Raw genomic sequence first — 16,485 nt, forward strand, 5'->3', positions numbered from 1 at the left:
GTGCAATGCCAAGAGATTTGTAGCAATTCTCCCCCATGTTATTTAATCCCTCAGTATATATCAGATGGGACGTTTTTCATCCTGGTCACAGGCATCTGGCATTTTCCTTTGCTCAGATGGGGACTTATGTGACCAAAAAATGGGAAGTAAACCAGTTCTCAAATATTACTTTAATGCAAAGAGGCAGTCGGGATGAATAAACATGCAGCAAAGCACAAATCATGGCTGGGAGATGAGTTTGATGTAAAACCTCTTCCAAGAGGTTATTATGAAACCCAAAATGGATAAAACCCATGTGGTTAGCAGGGAGATGGTGTTCCCACCAAGCTAACAGGAGACCGGCTCACTGGGAATGAGGTTGCTTATAGCCTACTTGCAAATGCTGATCTTGAGGCTGCTGGATGTTGCAAATGAAAAAAAGTAAAATCCTCACAAGAAGGATAAGAAATTAAATGTGTTGAAGACGTCAAGCCAAAAGGCACTGTTAAAAGTGGGGAGAAGGAGAATATTTCAGACAAAGAAGGTGACAGCACTGGGGACCAGAGTAATGGGAGTGGCTGGCACACGATAGCACAACGTGCAAGATCAGGAACTTTCTCTTTCAAGACCGAGCCCCCTGCAGGCAAACAATAAAGGAAAATAAATAACTGGTCGTGTTGGTTAACCCCATGCTGATTTCTGTGCATGGGAAGCAACGCTGAAAAGGATGCACGTGCTGATTTGTGGAAGTCAGCGTTGCTGGTGCTCCTGATGTGCCAGAAGATAAAGTGCCTGCACGAAAGAGGTGCCCCCATTGCACAGCAGGACAGCCATCCCCAGGGATGTCCTGTCCCGGGAGCAATCTAGCTCTGCCACAGGGAAAGAAACAAAGCCGCGACACCACTGCAGCCACCCACGAGGCTGGCGCATGCCAATACAGAGGCGCAGCTCCCCTTCCCGGCTGATGAGCATCCTCTGACAGCAGAGCCAGAGGAAGGTAGAGGCTGTTCACAGCTGATGGTCAAGGCATATCCTCAAGCAGTGGCTTTCGTGACTTGCAGAGGCAGTACTCACAAAGCCATCCCGCCCCGCACACCGCCCCGAGGGCTTTCTTTTGTAAGCTGCCCAACCGCGGTGGTCCGGGCAGCTACAGCCCGGGGTGCCAGCCCCATGGCTGGGAGCCAGCAGGTGAGGGTGGGACCCTGGAGCCGTCTGGGCCTTGCCACCGGGGTGATGGACCCCAAAGCCCAGCTGGGTGGCTGGGGTGCTCTAAACCCAGGCACATCCTTGCGGCAGCGGGAGAGCTGGCAGTCCCGGTGAGGTGGGTCACAACTGGCCCGCTAAGGACCGGCCAAACTTGCCGTTTTGCTTTCAGCAAATGTCCTACAGTGGCAGCGCTTACCGCAGGAGTGTCTGCCATCCCCTGCTCCACATCCCTCACAGGAGGAACCCTGCATCAGGCCGTTATGTAAATGTTTCCAATTGATTGAAAAAGTGGGTCATGTGTTAGCCAAATGCTCCTGGCTTTAAGATTTATCAGCATTATTAAATTAAACACGCTTCATGCTCCAGTGAGCGGGAAAGCTACATTGGCCTTTTCTTAATCATACTAGTGAAAGGTAAGTCTTTTATATGGGGGTTCATAAACTCAATGGAAATGATGGGAACAATAGAGCCGAGGCATTTACCCTGGGCGCGTGCCTCCCTCCAGAGCCCTCATTCTTCATGGACAAAGGGCTGGGAAAAATTATCCCTCAAACGCCATTTTGAGCATTTCGGAGCATTCCCTGCCTGGAGAGAGACCCATCTCGGACCCTTCCTCTTCACCGTTGTATTCTGCCTAGTTCACAGCAGCTTTGAAATGGCTTCTTTGTCCATCTACTTGAAAGCCCTGAGGACACCATTACATCCAGTCCAAGGAACAGAGTAGATCCAGAGCCCAACTCCAACCCAGTGCAAAGCACGTGCAGCCCCGCAGAGGTCAAAGATGCAGCATTAGGAGACAGAAGTGTCGAGTTTGGCCCCGAAATGGAAGTTGCACAGTGAGCCAAGCGAGGCTCTGCCGAGCATCATGCCTGGACAACCGCAGGCGGAGGACCAGAGCAGCATCCTCCCATGCGCGGCCATCACGGGGAGCAGTCAAATGTCTTTGCACTGCAGCGAGGGGAGCTCTACAGGGTGGGGAGCGCAGTGCCTGGCACTGATCTGCCCCAAAACAGCTGGGTAACGTCTTTCCAAAGGATGATCCTGCTGCAGAGCAAATAGAGCTTTTAAATGCAGCTGCCTTTTGGGGGAGTGCTTGGAGGAGGCATCGTCAGTACTCAGAGCAATTCGGTTCTTCCCTCTGCCTTGGTTTTGAGATTAAATATATTACATTCCAGGAAATTTCCTTAATCTATCAGGAATTCCCTGTGTCTGAAAAAACAGCTCAGGCACCAGTGACCAAGGAGAAGAAGGAGAAGAAGGAGAAGAGGAAGGAAAATAGAAACCCAGAATAGCAGAAAGACTCCTGTTTAGGAGGAAACCCAGAATAGCAGAAAGATGTGCAAACATACACACTCCGATTGTTCTCCTTTCCAGGTTTTTGGAGGTTGGAGCGATTGCCTAAGCTGGCGCTCTTGCCTTTATGCTAGGTGATACCTCACAAATAGTGACACTCTCCTAAAATTCGAGCAAAACCTTCTAATTAGGATCCCTGCAGCCCGCTCCGGACATGCGATAGCAGGGGGCCTGGCTGAGCTCGGGCAGAGCCGGTGTCTCTGCAGGGGCCGGGAGACATCGCTGGCTCCACGCTTGCTGACGCCAGCCCTCCTCCTCCTCGTCTTCCTCCTCCCATGCATACACTTGGGCTCCCCGGGCACGTTAGTCACACGTGAGCGGGTCCTGCGGCGCAGCTCCAGCAAACACTGTCTACACCTCCTCTGCAAATGCCCAGCAGAGAGCCAAGGCATCTGCTGACAGTATTGGGGGGCAGCTCCCCCGAGACAGCCCCCGCCGCCCTGGAGCGTGGCAGCAGCAGCCTGTGTTTTGGAAAAGGTGGTTGAGGTTCCCATAAATGAGCTCCACCAGAAAACTGTTCTTCATGTCTTGGCACTAGCATTGCAGACCCCAACTCCAAAAGGAGGGTCTCTCTTATCTGCACTAAAGACACCCTAGTGCCTCTGGGATGGACAGTCCTGCCAGAAGACAGATACACAAGGTAGAGATTATTTGGTAGATCTTGTCATGGAATATTCTCATCAGCATTATGGAGATCAACTGTCATTGTTTATCTAGGTATTTGTTTTGGGGGACAGCAATGCTTTGTTCAAGTTGTCCAAAAACAAACAGAGAGGACAACTCAGTGCAAAAATGTCCCACAGACATAACCCACCCCCTCCCTGAAAGGTTTGGATGGAAAGTTCACAGGCACTGCCAAGCAAACTCAATGAAGAAAGTCTCTACCACCCCCTCTCCCATCACACAGCCTCCAGGAAACCACACGTTCTTGACAGGTTTGGTCAGTGCAGGCTGATAAACTCCAACACCTATCGACCAAGAGCGCTTGCCAACCCATGCAGGTAAACCGCAGGGTGGCCAGGACACCGGTCTGTACGGGCATGTCGCGCCACCTACACAGAGGACCATCCCTGAGACCCTACCCTGAAGCATCTGGGTAGTTGCTCAATGGCAACGCCACCCTGAAAAACATCCGACGCAATTCCCAGGCTCTTTGGTGCTTCAGGAGCCTCACCAGCAGAAAGCCAAGTGTTAAAGAAGAACACGAAGCTTCAGTGTCCTTCCGCACACCGCAATACGCTACAGCATGGCCCAGATTTCTAATGTGGTTGGCAGACTTTCACGGTGGGGGTTAATAACTCAGCTAGAAAGTCCATCGCTCAAGACAACATTTTCCACTGCAAGGGAGGAAATGTTTAAATACCTCTGACCTCTCAATACACCCTTCACAAACCTCAGGCCAGCATTTTCTGACCCTTGGAAAGTGAAAGTTGTGCTAAATGTAGAGAAAAGCAGGGGAAGCCAGGAAAGAAGATGCTTTCCCGACATTTTATGCTTTCTAGCTTGCTTTCCCAAGGAGCACTGCCTGTCCACCTGCGTAAGCAGGAGCTTTCTCCCCACTTATCTCCCGGCAGCTTGATCCTGCCATTAAGACCTAATCCGGCGATTTTCAGCATTGCGTTTTAGTGGCTGGGAAGCACCGCAATGCAGCCAGCTCAGGATTATGACGACAACGCAGTCTGGCCAGGTCAGGACGGGGGTGGAAGGAGAAAAAACGCTATGGCAGAAAACCAAAGTCAAGCTTTCCCTTAAACCCAGGCTCCAAATGGAAACGCATCAGCCACCGGCAGGCTTCGGCTGTCCAAAGATGAAGCCATGAGAGGACAGTAGCACTGTCTATATGACACCAAATGCCATTTTGCAATAAAGCTGCATTTCCAGCTGCTGCCGTTTTCCAAAAACCGCGGTGATTTTGGTTGACATTTCCTCCGCTCACTCTCCAGCTTCAGTGGAAATATTTTAGATATCTCTAACCAAAAAAGAAAAAAAAGATGCATCCACACTACCTTGGTACATCAGCCAGCAGTATCCCTACTTCACCTGCCCTTGATCTTTCCAAGCATCACAGGAGACAAATGTCCCTGCTCTTGCCCTCACAGTAGGCATCTCTGGAGGCTTCGTTCTTGGTCATCTGCTCCCATTTCCCTGCTTTCCTCTGGGTGAGATGTCTCTGCTCATGGCCCAGGATGTCACTCGCTGGCTCCTGATGAGTAATTACAACCCGCCTTCCCCTCCTTGCTCGTGTGCACCACGGGGCTCTTCCAGTCTTGCTCACCTCTATGCCAGTCACCCCCATGACTATTGTGGGGATGTAAATGCACCTTCCTCTGGACCCTCTGCTCCCTCCCTTCCCCTCTCTGCTCTTCTGGCTCCTCTGCCCACAAATTCAGTCCCAGTGCCATCAGAGAAACCTCTCCTGCTGCCTCATTTGCTACCTCCATGCCTCAGGTGGTCTTCTAACTCCTGCTTCTCCCACCAACCTCTTTGCTGGCTGCAACTCTTGGGAGCTCTTTAGAGAAGCTCTTTCCTAAACAATCATTTCCTACCACCCTTCACATCAGCATGGCTTTCTTCCTGGATCCTTTGCCCTCTAGAGAGAAGGGTGGTTTTTTCACACTGGGTGGCCCTCCAGGGAAAGATATTGGCTCTAGATATTGGTATTAGCTAGAGCTCAGGAGCAACTGGTATGATGGCCCATAGCTCCAGCCCTGTCACACTGCTGTGGGCGCAGCCACATCCCAGGCAAATGCATACCTCTGCTCTCAGACCAGCCCAAATCTGTGCTAAGCCTGCTCTCCCATCCAGGAAATTCCCAGCTGCTTTCCTGGGTTTCTCCTTCATCTGGTGCACCCACAAGGTGTTATCAAGCTGTGCATCTTGCTTTGGGTGTTGGGCAAACCAGCCTCATTTGCCTCTGCTGAACCCACCTTACATTTGTACTTTTTCAGTGGGGTTTCACGCATTTCAGAGCAACTTCTGACCTGATTAATAAACCAAGAGGAATAGAAACACAGCATCACATACCTCCAGCCCAGTCCAGGAGAGCTGGCAAGTCTCTACAACAAAGAGTAGCACAAACCCCTGGCTCCAGCCCGTGGACACTGGAAACCCAGGGAGGGATGTCCAGTAGAGTCCCTGCTCATCCTCTGAGCACCATGTGGTTCATCGCAGCCTACTGCACCTCAACAGTTAACCAAGACCTGCAGCAGCCGCCCACAGAAGTGCAACCCTGGCACAGCTGGTGCACGGATGTGCAATCACGCATGAAATCAGAATTGGGCCCCGCATGTCGGATGGTGTTAGTCTCCACCTTCTCTACGGCAAGCCCGGTCCGAGGAGAACGACTGGTTTTGTTGCAATGGCAGCGCCGTTATCGCAATCTTTTGTGTGAAGGCTAGCGAACAAAGCTGCAGCTTTTCCCTACCGATCACCCCAGGGTGGAGGTCTTGCACGCAATAACTTCATCCCACGCAACAGGCCAGCAGGATGATACCACCTGCCTCTTGCCCTGATACATCTGCAGAAGACAAAACTTGGAGGCTTACGTTAATTACCAGGTTTAGAGGAAACGTAGGTAGCCGTACCTGATAAATATCTGGAGACATCTATAGCATACAGGAATTTGCAATCGTTCATGTGAGCTGCTGCTGTGTTGCAAGCAGAGTTTGGACACACAACAGTGAAGGAAATTCAGTTTAGTGGGAGCAGGCTATTACATGCCCTTGTGCAACCCAGAAAACCCTGCGTGGGCTGGTTTCAGGGCTCATTGATTGCAGGACCCTGAGCAAAATCAGTGAGTTGAACCTGTTAAACCACCATCTCGACAAGCTGAGACAGCCCTGCTTGGAGTAATAATGGGTCTTCATTGACCTTGCTTAATTTTGTAGTGAATTAAAGCTGCTTTTGGAAGGCTGGGGTGAGTGGGTGGGTGGGAACAATGCACTTTAATTCAGCCGCTTCCAATTCACCCTGTTAGTTAATTTTGGAACAATTGGCCAATAAAAATAGTATTTTCAGTGAATGTCAAACTGCTTAAGTACATCAGAAATTTCACCCCATGAGGTGATGAGAGCCAATGCTCTTTGCACTACTCAGTTGGGTCCATTACAACTCAGTGACCAAGAGCATCCTCAGATGTCTGTGAGCCTTTTGCAAGTGCTGGGTGGACTCAAGACCCTGTGCACTGAGAAAATAACACTTCCTGGGATAAGGAAGGTCACTCTGTCTCCTCGATCACAGCTTTTTCCTCTGTCAGCAGATTAAAGAACAGATAAAAACAATCCATTAAAGTTCTTTCCTGAAACACTGGCTGTCCCTCCATGCCCAGTCCAACTTTTTGGAGAGGCTGGGAGTGAGGGCTCCAGAGAAGCTGCTGATGGACCAGCAAGGACCAAGCGTTGGCTTGGTCTCCACTCAGCGCAGGTGCCCTGGTTGTCTCAGGAAGGCAGAGCCAGCAGCATGGCATTGCACCCCCAGCCTGGACCCTGCCATGGGGCTCAGCACTGCAGAGTAGGGTGGCTTCTGCTGCAGCAACCAAGACAGAAAAAAATCCCAAAGCTTTCCCGAATTAGCTGAAACGGCACTGCCTTGCACTGCAGGGGCCGGGAAGATGACTACTTCAGTGCCACGCTCCACACCTGCACCGCTGCACGTGCAGTGGGACATGGGGAAACACCACTAGCAGTGCCGCAGAGGGTGGCTGGACTGAGCTGCTGGAGAATGGAGAAGCTTGTGTGATGTGAAGGGAGCCAGGGCAGCTCATCCAGCATTTCTGCGAGCACCAGCAATAAACACCCCGAGATGAGTCTTCATAGAGGGGGGATATGCCCTAGCTGGTAGTACAGGGGTGGCAGTAACAAGGCTGTTCATACTGTCCTACGTGGCATTGTCCTGAAAGAGCCAGGGAAGCCTGAGGCAGATGAAACCATTTGAAGATGGCTGGGAAATGCTCTAAAGCCCCCCCAGACATTTATCAGTGGCACTCCTATTAAACTGCCAGGTGACTACCCAAGTGGGGGAAGCCAATACACTGGAGAGCAGGGCAAGAAGCCAAAGTGAGCTTGGCGAAGGGGAGAGAATAAGACACAGTTCAGCAAGGCAAAGCACTGAGCTTGGCTGTGTGCAATTAAGTGCACAGAAACAGAGGAAGAGCTCCTCATCCGCCTGAAAAGGGCTGGGAGCAACAACTCAACTTGCAAGCTCAGGATCTGCAGAAGGAAACCAAGAATGACAAGGTGGGTCATTCTTGACCTCTGGGTCACCAGAGATCCAGCCAGCAGAGAGCAACCCCAGACCCCTGTGGCCAGCAAACACGGCCCATGGGGAAGGGCTGGAGGAACCAAGGCTCTGTAGGACAGGGGCGTGGGGGAAGACAGGACAACGGTTTTGAGTGAGGGGCTTAAACTGCGCAGCGAAGAAGATCCAGGCCAGGTACTGGAGAAGAGCTTCCCCACAGCCATGTGCTGTTGGTGACAATGTCATTCTGCCAGTCATTGTTGTTTCAATCTTACAAACATTTGCATATTTGCAAATAAAGCTCATCTCTGTTGGACAACTGCACTTACAACCTTGACACTGAGCTATGCCCAGGGTCAGTCATGCTTCAGGGATGCACCCCATTTAGTCTTTTTTCCCCTAGCCAGAGGCTAAGGAATAGGAGCCAGGAGACACCACCTCGCACTGGGAGATGCCTCGACAGATGCCCCAGGGATGCTCTGCTGGCACCATGGACCAGCTCTGAAGGACCCACATCTTGCCCAAAGGAAGCCAGCACAGCCAGTGATGGAAACACACCCCTCCGGAGACTGAGGAGTGAGACAATCAGATAGCAGTCCCCTATGTGCCAGTTTTTACATGCCATTTTTCAGGGGAAGGCCAAAGGGCACCCAAAAAAGGATGCTCATGGCCATAGGTCCATGCCAGCTGTTCATAAAGGAGAAGATACCACAGGGAGCTGTGTGGACCACAGAGGACAAGTGGCTTGTCCTCCAGCAGCCTGGAAATGAGAGGGCACAGCTCTGCAAAGAGCTCCAGGCACACTCCTGGCATCCTTTTAACTGGGGGTGCGGCTGAGAGGAGACCACCTCTGGGGCCTTGGGAAAGCAGAAAGCAACGGGCACATTTATCCCACTGCCGTGCCAGAGACTGCACAGCCTTAACCATAACCTCGAGGAGGTAACTCAGTCCTCACCTAAAAGGGCTGAATAGAATTAACCAGCACAAGACTTTTGCCCATCCTGTTTCTACACCGCTGCTGCACGGATGCACGCGTGGCCGCAACACCTGCAGAGCCCGCACTACCCCCCACACACACTATTTTTCTTGATCCAGCCACCCGGGACGTGGCCTCCTGTCCCCTTATCCCTCTCTCTACCTTGGTCCCTCACGCTGCATGCCCTTTCAGGCATCCTGGAGAGCTGGGGCCAGGGGGCATCCGCTTCCAGTGCGTTCTCCAAAACGGATGAGGATGTAACCAGGAGCATCTCCCCGCAGCTCGGAGCAGCAGGCATCCTGTGGCCCACTCATCCATGACCCCCCTCATTCCCCTCCTCCAGAGCCTCCTGGCTGCCCTGGCTTTAATCCTGCAGGCAGCATCATCCCAATAACTTCCCTCCGTTTTCAATCTACTGATCTGGGGGCAGTCCACAAATCCCTTCATCCCAAGAGCGAAGCAATCTACTGCCTCATCTCACCCCATCTCCATTTCTCTCTCTCTAATCCCTGGAAACAGGGACGAGGCTCGCAGTGCATGGGCTGCCCTGGAGGGGTCTGTCCAGGTGCTGGTGGACAGACAGACCGACCCGGAGCACGTGGGGGCAAACAGGAGGTGTGAGGTCAAGACGGGCAAGGAGCCTCTTATTTTGACCATGCTCAATCTCTACAAAAAACAACTGATTTAGCTGCTGATTTTTTTTTTTTTTAAAGTAGATGGCAGCCCAATGCCAGGCTGCACAGGATGAAAGACTGGGGCTACTCTCGTGAATGCCACCGAATTTCCCAAAGCACCTGGGGTAGGTCCTAGCCCCTTCTGATTCAGGGATCGGGGAACAGGCAGGTCTTCCCGTTCTCTCCCCACAGGCTGGGGACATAAGGGACAGACTGGGTACAGCATCATTCTGCTGGTCCCCTCCACATTTAGGAAAATGCATGGGAACCAAGCAAGACCGACGGGGGAGCCACGACCAGCCTGGTCCCATAAATCCCAGCTCCTCCGGGCCCAGGGCTGGATCCAGTGCTCTGCCTGTGCCGTTCCTCCACAAGCCTAAACCCATTACTTTCACCCTGGTCATAGATGCTCTTTGGGAATGGAAAACTAATGGGAGACATGGGAAGGGAGACCCTCGGGGGTCTCTCCCTGCCCTGGAGAAGCAACTCAGCATCGCGCAGTAAGGACCGAGCAGATCGGTCGGGATGCAGCACTAACCCCATCCTTCCTTTTTCAAGCATCCATTTGCACAGGGCTGGAGAAGGCGGGGGTGAGCGCGCACTCGGTGGCCACCACAAGGCCATGTCCTGCCTGACGCTGTCCCCAGCCGAAAGCACCATGAGGAAGGAGGATGCAGGGGCGGCGTGTGACAAAGCCAGCCGGCAGCCGTGCCGGCGGTGGACCCGGGCTCCACGGCCCAGATCCCGTGCTTGGCGGTGGCAGCTCTCCCCGGGTTCGGCAGGCAAGGAGGAGGATGGGGGCCCTCGGCGGCCGGGGGTGGATCGCCGCCACGCCGTGCTCAGACCCTGACAGCAGGCTCCAAAACTGTCACTCCCGATCTGTTTTCACTTCAGCTAAACCTCAACCCCGATTAAAATCAAGGAGAGCCGCCTTCTCCTCTCTCCTTCTCCCCGTGGTAGGTCCTCTGTAACCTCAGGTCTAAACACTGAGCAAAACGCACCGGCAAGGGAATTGGTGAATTTGCTTGGCTGGGAATCGGGGCTGCTGGGGAAGGGGCCATGACCACCCGTGCCCCAAACCTGGCCCCCAGCGGGGCTGCAGGTCCCTGCTGAAATCCAGGGCGGGATGCGCCACCAGCACCCCGAGCTGCCTCTGCCGCGGGCGGGTGGTACCCAGTAGCCCTGGCGGATGGTGCGTCTGTGGGGTGGAGCAGGGCTGGTGTTAGTGGGGTGCCCTGCACCGGCACCCGCTGCACGCCACCAGCTCCTTTAGCAAAGCCTGAATAAAATAAAGAAATTAAACCAGATATACGCGCCTGCGCAATCGCAGCACCAGGACAGATGCATTTAGCGAGAAGCTGAAAAAAGCTCACTACAGGGACGGGGACAGCCCTCACCCATTGGGGAAGCATTTAAATTCACCTTCCATTTCAGCTGGCCAAAAAGCAGCTGCAGAGGCCTCTTTGCACCTTGCAAAGAGCAGCAAGGTGCCCGCTCCCCTTGCCGCGCAGACAATGCCTGTTTCCCAAGTGGGTGTGCAACTTGGAGGAAAAAAATAATCATCGCCTGAGAAAAGCGGTCCTGGGACCACCAAACCATGGAGGGTAAAAGCACCGTTGGTAGTTACCCAGAAGAGCATCCTGCAAGGTGGCAAGCATCTCCCTGTGCAGGCACCCAGGACCCCTCCGCTTCCACCTCAAATCAGTGCTGGCCACCGCGGAAACGGTTTGCTAGGTCCGCTCTGCACAACCTATGCCACCAATTCTGACAGCATTTGTATTTTCTGATGCTTTGCACTAAAATCCCACAGCTTCTCTAATGCATTTTGAAGGCAGAATTTGCACCTATTGCAATATGAACATTAAAATAATGTTGAAACCACTTAAAGAGGGGTTTTTTTCCCTTGGTCTTGGTCAGTAGCCTTTTTTTCCCCACACCAAAATGATAGTTTTCTTCAGAAAGAAATGTCCTCTTAATTCAGCAAGACTAAAGGAACATTTTTTACAGTTATTTCTCAGGAAGAAAGAATTTCAAATTTGCTTTTGTATCCGAGAATACTAAATATGTTTATATAAATTAATCCATAAAAGAAGGGGAAAGTCTGAGACTAAGAGCTTCGGAAATATTACTGAATTATTTTGGAATTCTGTATTAAAAGCAAAACCCCAGATATCAGGAAAAGCTGCCATTTTTCAGGGTTTGGCTTCTGTATCAAAATGCAGGCTAGCATCTGTCTTTGCATCTGTCAAAACAAAGGTCAATCATTTTATGGAAACTTAAACACAATGTCCTTGATCCACTGTTTCTGGTTTATTTTTAAGCCGGACATGACTTCTGACTAATAAGATAAGATTTTCTAATATGGTTCACATTAAAATTACATTATCCCAGAAAACTCAGATTACAAGAAAAACACGTCCAAGAAATTTTCCCTTTATAATACGGAGATGATATTTTGGGATTGATTGCAACAGCATTTAAGCCCTTTGCAACTAATATTTCACTTTTCTACTTATAAAGCAATGGTGTAACCAAAGAAAATGCAACAGAAACACGACGGTATCAGAAAGAATTTAGCTACCCTGAGTAAAATGGTTATCTGAAGGCAAACTGAAAAGAAAACAAAGCGAGCCTCATAATAATAGGTATTCCTCTCTTCAAATCAAATTTCCTCGGTGCAAGGAAAAAAATTAATGGAAATAGAACCAAAAGGTAAAAATTAAATCAAATAGGGTTGGGGGGTTTATTACGTTGCCAGACTAAGACGTGATTAACATCTATGTTATTTTAGTATCAATTTCTTTAAGGCAATTTGATTTGTGCTATTCTCACTCTGGGCGCATACATAAATGACACTGTCCAAAGCCTGCACTGTAAATCACACAAATTAGGAATGGCTGAAATTTCTGGTTAACGCAGAGATGGATGCTTCCCTACCCAGGGATACGATCTTCGGTATTAGCCGCAAGACACAGGTAAAACTGAATTTTATCGAAGTAAAGCACATGCTATAACAGAGAACAACAACTTTGCAAAACAATTTTGCAAAAATATTTTTGCAAATATTTTATAGGAGAGCCTTGAGGAGCAGCCGTTAACTTAAGCTAACCCCCTTGCTCGCATACCTATTTCTCCCATAATCCCACCTCCCTCCAACACAGACTTAAATTTCCTCTACAAGAGATTCACTTAAGATGGCTCTCAAGCGTCCAAAGCTCTTTTAACCCATACTGGAGCCCCAGACCCAACTCATTTCATGATTCTTCCCCGATTTTCATCGGTAGGAAAAGTTGCACGCGGCAGGTGGTCTTCCACCAACACAATCTTTTAAATCTTCTTACCTTCCCCAAAGAGCCGCTTTAGTGCCGATTTGGCGGGAGGGGGGTCCGGACAGATGGCCAGTCTTTTCACGTTTGGAAAGGATGAAAAATGCTACGGGGGAAAAAAAATCCCAGTGATTTTTTTCACCGCACGGCGCAGAGGGCTCCAAACCTCATTGGCCCTGGGAGAGCCACCACGTGGCACTGGATGAAGAGCACGTGACCCGTTTTCTCCCAAATCCCTTGGTTTGCTGGAAAGGGGGATGCACCCACCGCTGATGTTCTTGTCATTTCAGTGGGCTTTGATTTTTTTTAAATTTTTTTAAAGGCCACTGAGCAAATCAGGTTGCCTCGAGGCAATGAGGGTGAACCAGCCGACGCTTTCAACATGAAGGAGAAAGGAGCTCGGGTACAAGACGAGCACCAGGGCGCTGCCCGTGTGCACGGGGAATTTGGAGATGCTTTACCAGGGTACTGGCAGAGCGGTGCCTGCCCACCCGCTCCAGGGACAGAGCCTCCGGGAGGGAGAGGAGGGCGTACAGCAATACATATTTGGCTGCTGGTGATGGGCTGTGCTAAACCATCCATCTCAGAGGCAGGCAGCAGTGGAGGGGAGGACCAGGCTGAAGCCCCGACTGCAGACCCCAGAGCTCAGCTGGCTCCCTGAGCCTCGGAGGAAGGGGATGTGTTACAACTGCTCCATCACTAAAAAAAGATTATCTCGTGCCCCTGCATTGCTCCTGACCTCCCCCCCAGGCTGATCCCATCCTCCGCTGCCCTCCCGGCTAAGGCACAGTGGTTGCACCAACCAACTGCTCCAAGAGATTACAAGTTTCCTGCTTTGGAGGCAGAGGGTCCACTGAAACAGCTTTCTTGGAAGAAGGACGAAGTGCAGCAGAGCACCTGACTGACACTGACTTTGATGCTGGGGGTCCCTCCTTGCCCCAGCGCCGTATTTCTCAGGGGACAGCAGCTCTGAGCCACCACATCCCAGCCAGCCGTGGTCCACAGGCCAAGCAGCTCCTGGCCTTTCCTCGGTAACCGCAGGTACCAGCCCATCAGTGTCAGGACACTCAGTTTGGGGAAGGGAAAAGGAATTTTGGAGCCCAAGACATCCTCTTGTTTTTCTCGTTAAAGCTCAAGCCCATAGGTTGCGCCAGTCAGAAGCTGCATTTTTCTGGCAGCCAGAGTCTTCACCTGGCAAATCCCTTGGCTGTGCCATCTTGTCGTGCCAGCGATACGCCTGTTCATCACCCCTGCCAATGGAAAGCCCCGGGTGAATCTACCTCTGGCATCTGCCCTTGAATTTCAGTGATGTTACTTCTTCAGAGGAGCTGTCCCCTGCCATCCCATCATCCAAGGGCTCGAGCCCTTCTTATCTAAGGGTAGCACCTAAGGCTCCTTGAAACACCAGCTGAGCTTGTGCTTTGGTGAGAAAGCACAGCTCTGGCCACCTCCATGCCTTCTCGGCATCACCACCACATCCCGGCCCGGCACTCAGCCCGGCTGCTGGTTCTCCGTCACGGCTGTTCCCCCGCACACAGCTCTGCACGGGGATGGGAGGCATCAGGAGCACAGTCCCTCTTTGCAGGTCCTTCCCGAGGCTGGACTGTCTCACCACGCTGTTATCAAAGACAGAAGTACAGCCATAAAATGCCCCAAACTGTGTACAGAAGTGCAGGGTTTCACCTGAAATCCTCTCTGGCTCGGAAGGTCTCACTTCTCCAGCCACCAGCCAGGCGATGGGGCATTTTATTCCACCAAATAGAAGCTGAGGGAGAAACTTGCCATACTCAAATGCAAACTATGGACACAGCCAAAAGTGCTCAGCGCGCTGCTTTCCCCTCCCGCGTTCTGCGATGGCAAACGTGCAAAGGGAGAGAAGGCGGCCCCCCACCTTCCAGCCCCACAGCTCCCCATTCACAGCCCCCTCATCTTTCCCCAGCAATGCCCAGCTAAATCTGGCTCCTGAGTAATCTTCTGAATAATTATATAATAGAGACGCAGGCAGAGAAATAATTTTAGGCCGCTCTGTCAGTAGAAAGCAAGCTGGATTAAAAGATCAGAACAAGCAATACTTAGATTAAAATGGTTTGTTATTTTCAGCTGTGGAAAATCTGTGGCTAAAGCACGGAGGATGTTGAGGGAAGGCACATCATCTTTCTTTCCCCCAAAAAGAGCTTTCTACGTATTAGCCAAGGCAAGTTCTAGGTTTCCTACCTACGCTCAGGTTTTGTTTCCCAATGGGCCAAAGAAATACAATTTGCCCGTTTGTACGGCATTTTATCTAAAGACTTAAGAGCAGCGCAGAGATACTTCAGGTTACATTTTGCTCTGCAAGCTGAGTCCGAATTAAACACCATCAACGTACCACTGTTTGTTAAAACATCAGACCCCTTGAGCCAGGAGAATCGGCATGTGGCTCGGCAGACAACTTCATTACCTGCAAGAAACATGCCTTCTGGCACACAGCATGGGGTTTATCAGTACCAATGCCTTTGCCTTTAGCATGTGCCTCCCCGCACCCCCAAGCTGATGGCAGGCAGATGCCAGGCTTACCAGTGGTGGAGAGGCAGCCGTGACCGGGAGAAGCCCATCAGACAGCGGGGCAGCTCTCTGCAGGCACCTATATGGCGTCCCCCTGGCCCCCAGCAAGGTCGGCGGCACGGGGTGCTGTGCCGGGCCCCGCTCTGACTGATCGCTTTGGAAAGGCGTGAAGGGGAGGCAGGAAAAAAATGGTGAGAAAGGGACCCGACGCTGGGGGCCGAGCTCTCCGCAGGGCACAGCACTCGCCAGCCGCATCCCGGATCGATGCGGCTAGCTTTGCTCATTCACCTTCAAGTTCAGATTAAGCAGAAGGGTCAAACTGGGAAATTATTTGCCACTGGCAGGCACGTCTCCCTCACCACCCCGCAGCCTCCTGTCACACCATGGCCAGCTTTTCCCCTTGCCGGCACGGACGCTTCCCACCTGAGCACCTTGCTTGCCCCACAGCATCTCCAGCCCCTAGCATCAGCAGTGACCACTCGTCGCATTGCCAGGATGCAAGGTGGAGCAGCAGCCGTTTCCCAGTGCCAAGTGGTCTCCAAAAACAGAGTCCTCTTCCAGGTGTCCCTCACACCTGTAGTTTTGCTATAAAATAGTCATGGTACTACACACACAGGATCACCTCTGAGTTCAAAGGATGAAATCCCATGGGGCAAGAGGTCCAAGACACAGCCTTGAAGGGGACTTAGCATTTAAAATGAAAACCACACCTCGCTTTGCATTTTGAGCCAGAAGCTGCTGGCTTGCCCAGAGCTGGGCACCGGGCTCCTCTCCTGCCTGCGGATGTGGGAGAGGGGTCAGGGCACAGGCCTGGGAGAAGAGATGGGACGTTGGACAGGGAGTGTGGGAAGGCAGAAAAATGAGGTCGGAGACCTTCCTGGAGGGAGGTGGGAGCTGCAGGATGGTGTGATGTTCATCCAAATGATGCTTTAATAACCAATTATTGCAGAAAAGTGTCTTCACTAAATCCAGACAATAAAACGCACTTGGACAGACTGGGGCTATGAGCGCTTGTGGGAGGACGGTCTAGGGACTTGGTCCCAGGCTGGACACTCAGTCCCCGCAGCAAGGCCATGCCCCAGTTTTCCTGAAGTTGCCTACAGGGAGCCCTTCCCCAAGACCTGCCGTGCTCAGGGGGATGCCAGCAAGCGGGGAAGAGGCAGAGCCCTCCCGGGACGCACTCAAGAATACAAGT

General features: G+C 51.7%; 1 protein-coding gene across 24 annotated transcripts in view; it reads right to left on the minus strand.

Moving 5' to 3' along the window:
• Positions 1-16,485, minus strand: part of PCBP3 (poly(rC) binding protein 3) — a 61,988-nt gene that overhangs the window by 32,182 nt on the left and 13,321 nt on the right. The window lies entirely within an intron of this gene.

Source organism: Mycteria americana, chromosome 9 (genome assembly GCF_035582795.1).
Source record: "Mycteria americana isolate JAX WOST 10 ecotype Jacksonville Zoo and Gardens chromosome 9, USCA_MyAme_1.0, whole genome shotgun sequence".
NCBI classification, from domain to species: domain Eukaryota; kingdom Metazoa; phylum Chordata; class Aves; order Ciconiiformes; family Ciconiidae; genus Mycteria; species Mycteria americana.